Genomic DNA, 5,353 nt, shown 5'->3' with positions numbered 1-5,353 from the left:
TGGTGTGCTTTCGCCCGAGAAGAATTTCGGAAGCTGGGAACGTCATGGAAACCGTGAAAGCGTAGCGCCAGGTGAGTAAGCAACATCGAGCTCTTGTGCTTAATGCCTGGACAGTCGCATCTGAACATCTGCGGTGGTCGTGGGATGCTTACTTTTGCTTTTATTCGCACAGGATAACCAAGAATTGATCAAGGTTGGAAAGCAGTACATCGCAACAAATAGCTGGTAAGCAAACGTTTTTTTAAAGAACAATCGTAACTATCTACGGATGTGGGTGAAGTGCGCAGTCATAAATTCCCCCTACATGTTGAACAAGTATTGCTCCGGACTTAACTGGGGCAAATTATTTGTTTTTGTTTGATTGTCAAGTGTACTACGTCTAAGAGAAACAGTTATTATGCTGCCATAATGTAACAAAATATTAAGTAAGTGTAAGTGCTCTGTTTTAACGGCATGATGAAAGGATATGTGAAACGGTACGACTTATTGCTTGTATTAATTTGCTGCGGCCCCACGAAAATTGAAAGCAAGAAAAAATGCCGGCCCCTCCGAAAGGACCCCGCGTGTCGGCAGCGCAGACCACTCTGCTTGTCATGTTAATTGAGCAGCACCCGTACTTGGCGAGAGGCGCCACAAGCCTCTCGCCAAGTATGAGTCCTGCTCAGAAAAAAGCGCTTTGGCAGGAGTTAACTGCCGCGCTGAACGCGCTAGGGCCGGCTGTGAAAACAGCTCGGCGCTGGCGCCAGTATTGGGCGCGGATAGTGTACGACTGCAAAAAACTTGCCGCGCAAGTAGGGTCCGAAAAGAGGTGAGCCCGCAGTTAGCAATATACTTCGGAACGTAAGCTCACTGTCTTCATGCTTTTGCAGAAAACCGGAGGCGGCAAGCTGGGCGGGCTGGAGGGCCGCGTCATATAAGTTTTAGGACGGCTCGGCCCAGCCTACGCGCCGGTGGCCTTTTTGAGGATGACGCCGAGGTGCGTAGCGTTTTGTTTTGCTATGTGGACCGGTTCGGGGAAGTTCCACTGTTCTGAGCTGGTGAATGTTTTACTGCTGTGTGCTGATATCTGTTTTCTTGCCATTTAGAACACATGCCAGTATATGATATGCATACTTTGCAGAAATGAAAATCTGGCCCCACTAGAATAACATACGAAAACAACGCTGCGCAGAAACATCCTGTGATTGATTATATGGTTCGTTACTCCATGAAGCATGTGAAGTCACGAGCAAGTCAGATGATGCATCAAGCATGTTCTGTACAGAGTGAATAAATCTGAATAGACTTGGCAAACCGTTGATGGAACTGAAGAAACAATAACAGTACTGAAATCATATTCATCGTGTGCAACGCTCACACAGTGTGTCTACTATGCTTTGTTGTTGCAGCAGGAAAGCTCGAGTGAGGAGGAGGTCACTGCCGCCCACGTGTCTCTCCCGACAGCCCCACCCCATGTGTCTGTGGGCACAGAGCCGGGGACGAGCGGCACTGAACGTAAGGCACTTTAACAGCAATTGCAATGCGAAGCCTTCAGAACAAAGCACTGCCTGTTCTGACCTCTTAAACAGAAAAAATGTATTTCACATAGTCACCTACAAAGAACCACAACTACTCCCTGCCATAACGTGACTGTGCAAGACGAAACTATATTCTGTTTGACTATTCATACCCCTTGTAATGCAGCTTCTGTAGCGTTCAAGTTGTCGTGAAAAAATTAGTATTGGTGCAGCATTTTGCAATGCTGTGGTGCCGCTTTATTTATTTATCCAAATGTAAGGTTTATATTGCCTAGTTTGTTGCCGGGAATATTTTCCTATGTTTCCACCCATGATAATGAACCAGTGAATGTTCAACACAGAAGAACACAACAAATGTTTTTATCCTCTTTGCCCATTTAATTTTTAAGGACCATCAGCTCAGCAGCAGCCACGCAGGCCACCTCGACAGCAGTAACCACTGGAGGCTGCGGCCTGCAGGGCAGCAGCGGAACACGCCAGGCAGGGGCAGCTGGCGCAGGTAGCAAACGTGGAGGCCGTCAGCTTCCACCGGATGCTGCTTGATCAAAGCAGGCAGGTACGAACAATTCGCTTAGGTTGCTATTTTTTAAGAGGGGATTAGTGTGGAGGTTAATGTAACTTACAACCTGATAATTCATGAGTGGTATCTGTATTCATTGGGTTCAAGTGCTCATTGGTTCGTGTACTTATGTAGCTTCGGTGAGGTGTGCTTTCTCATTCTGTTACTTCGCAAGTTACAAAACATTTCCATGGTTGCATGTCCCACCACAGCATGTTCATCTTTTGTAAGTCAATTCAGCTTATCACCAACATTGACTTCTTAGTGACAAAGGTGGTTTGGTAGCCTTTGAACATGTTTGTAACATATAAGATCATATACAGTTCGCACTGCAACTTCTCACGTCATATGCATACGTTCTCACTGCCGTCTAGAGTAACCGAGCTCAAAGTCTAACCTTTGAAAGCACTGTTAAAAAAATTAATTTCGCATCCTGTAGCTGCAGTATGTGATCTTTTTTCGCAGCATCATCAGCAGCTGGCGGAGGAGCTGAGGGCCTCCCGCGGGTTGCAACAGCAGCTGGCAGTGGAGATGTGGGGCTTGCAGGATACGACTGCCCTCATCGCATCCACCTTGCGCCAGCTCGTGACTGCCCTCGCCCATGGCCTCCGCGAGCCGCCTCAGCCGTAGTGGTGACAAATGTTGCTGCTACTTCTGTTTTTTAATATGTTGTGTTTCGAAGAATTCATAAGTTATAGTTTTTTTGTCATGTGTAGTTTCACTTGCTGAGCAAGTTTGTCTCAGTGAGAATGGCAGTGAGTGAACTGTACTTCTAATGTTTCATCCTTTTGGTTAGGTGCGTGCTTTCGATTTTCTGTTTCTGCTCTATTTAAGTAGGTGCTGCTTTTCAAGGAACATGTTGACTATGTGCTCACTTTTATTTTAGCCACAACAATGTTTCACACACAAATTTTGTGGTAACTGGTATTGGAATCCACTGTTATGATTTCCATGCTATATGTGTGTCATGTTTCCAATTTCAAGTTTTTTCGCCTATGGAAGGCACGAGTGGCCATATTATTATTTCCTTTAGCAACAAGTGCGTGTTACTTGCAATAGTTATTGCGATATATCAGGGTGGCCTTATCGATGATAACAATACAGTCTAGTCCCCATTGTTGTTGAGAACAATTTTTGATACACCCAACATAGCCATCGATAGCCATCGGCAACATTCACTGCCAGGCTGTTCTTGTTGGCATTGTTATATGGAAGATTATCAAAGTTCAAAGTTTTTTCTCACGTGTGTCGTTCTTAAAAGTGCTGACTGCACTTTTACACTGGTGGTCTTATTATGACAGTAGTCATTGAAAATAACATCTATTTTGTGCTACAAGCATGGCGGATGCATAACAGGCAAGACTCGCGAGACATTTTGTGCTGTTAGGTTGCTGGGTGAACGCAAATGGTTGTGGATGACCACAAAGAAAAACATTATCAATGTCATACATTTGTGTGCCAGCGGCCTTTCACAATGTATTAGAACCCATGTAGTGAAAACCGTACTGTTATTTTGGCACCGTGAAATCGTACAGTGTGTACATTGATTTGTATCATGATGACAGTTATTCACTTTGAATATGAAAGATGTGTTGAAATTTTTATTTACTGTGGGGACGTGAAGAAGTGATTTTCAGGAACATCACTGGCACTTGATATGACTATTTACAAATATATGTACAATTATACAGCTATTTACAAATGAATGCACATCCAAGAGAGCATAATGTGCTTGACATGCCAGGCGATCTGTGGAGCACGACTTGGCCTGTTGCAAAGGAACTGTGAGGAGGCTGTGTGGCAAAGCTGTGCAGTGCCTGCAAGGTGTGCGAGAACAATGCATATGATGGAGCGAGAAGGGTTGTCCTTTACTGCAGCCCAAGCAGGAAGCGAGGGGACGAAGTCCACTATCCTCCCATGCACAGTGCCGACGGCGGTGAACATTGGCGGTGATGCCAGCAGATAAATGCATCAAGTTGACACTAGTAATAGCAGCAGCAGCAGCAGCAAATGGACCGGCAAACTCCTGCTGCCCAGACAAGTGGCTACGACATTCTGCTAATGACCACAACGTTGTCTATCCACAACTGCTAAGTGAAAGGCTCATGTAGGGTCGCAGTGGAATGATGCAATCCACCTCCAGTAGTGACAGCTCATTGGTACAGGCTACATAAAAAGCAATGGTGATAATTTAGCAGATTGTATAAAAAAACAGCAGGCTATACACTAATTGCCAACGCGCCTTCACGTTGGTTCCTTCTCTTTATTAGACATATGTGCCTGACACTGCAGGCACGTTTGCTGCTACTGTGGTGCTGCTGCGACGCAACAGATACATTATGCGTGCTGCCCTCGTTCGGGGAACTCCCTGTGGGAGGGGGCCTTCATTTGCATCGTCACTGCTGCTGTTGCTGCTGTCATCATCATCAACCTCATCAAACACGCTGTCACCTTCATCAAGACACAAATTGTGCAACACTGCACACGCTGCAATGATGTTGGCTGGTTCTGATTCATAGTGGAGGGCACGGTACCTCTGAGGGAAGCGAAAGCGGCTCTTCAGAAGTGGAATGCTGCGCTCCACTGCGGACCGCGTGGGTGCGTGTGTAGTGTTGTACCTGCCTTCTGCAATGTGAGCAGGAGGAGGCCTGGGACCGGAGTCAGGAGCCGTGGTTCCAGGGAGTAGCCGCTGTCACCTGCATGAGCATAAAAATGGTATCAGATCAAATGCGCATGGTTGAGCTAGTGAAGCATGAGTCGTGTAACAGACACCTACTAATTACACAGAGGCTGTAATAGAAGAATGTACAGACTGAGCACTCGATGTTGCTGTGATCAGCACAGATAGCAATAGCTGGTGGTAAATAGTAAAATTCATATTAATACCATCCAGCAAGGTGGCCGTTTTCGGCGAGTTGTGGTCTGCATTCTCGAATGAATGTCAGTGCAAAAAATAATGGGGCAAGACAAACGTTCTGTGCTTCATAATGTATACACCTAATAAAAATTTGCTTGCAATACAGCAGTTAAGTGTCATTTTGCTTCACGCAGGTACTCATAAAAAAATTTTACATCCCGTCTATGTCACCTATACTTAACACTCTACTACAATATAAGCGGTTCGGGCTTCCTACATACTCTTACGGCGTGAGCACAGTTTATTGTGTGCTGCTAGGCATATGTATAAATTTTTCCCTCTGCTCACCGAGGAGGTGCTCGCCGACCTTAGCAATGTGCCCCTCCTGGAACCGACGACGCAACCACGTCGTTCTCCAGA

General features: G+C 45.8%; 1 long non-coding RNA gene across 1 annotated transcript; it reads left to right on the top strand.

Annotated features, from left to right (window-relative positions):
- The first annotated feature begins 478 nt into the window (after positions 1 to 478).
- Positions 479 to 4,367, top strand: LOC125943807 (uncharacterized). Its single transcript, XR_007465905.1, has 3 exons — positions 479 to 976; positions 1,389 to 2,073; positions 2,542 to 4,367. It is a non-coding gene; the product is annotated as an uncharacterized LOC125943807 (long non-coding RNA).
- Positions 4,368 to 5,353: the final 986 nt, after the last annotated feature.

The sequence above is a fragment of the Dermacentor silvarum genome, chromosome 3 (genome assembly GCF_013339745.2).
Source record: "Dermacentor silvarum isolate Dsil-2018 chromosome 3, BIME_Dsil_1.4, whole genome shotgun sequence".
Taxonomy (NCBI): Eukaryota; Metazoa; Arthropoda; class Arachnida; order Ixodida; family Ixodidae; genus Dermacentor; species Dermacentor silvarum.
This window is presented reverse-complemented; position numbering and strand designations above follow the sequence as displayed.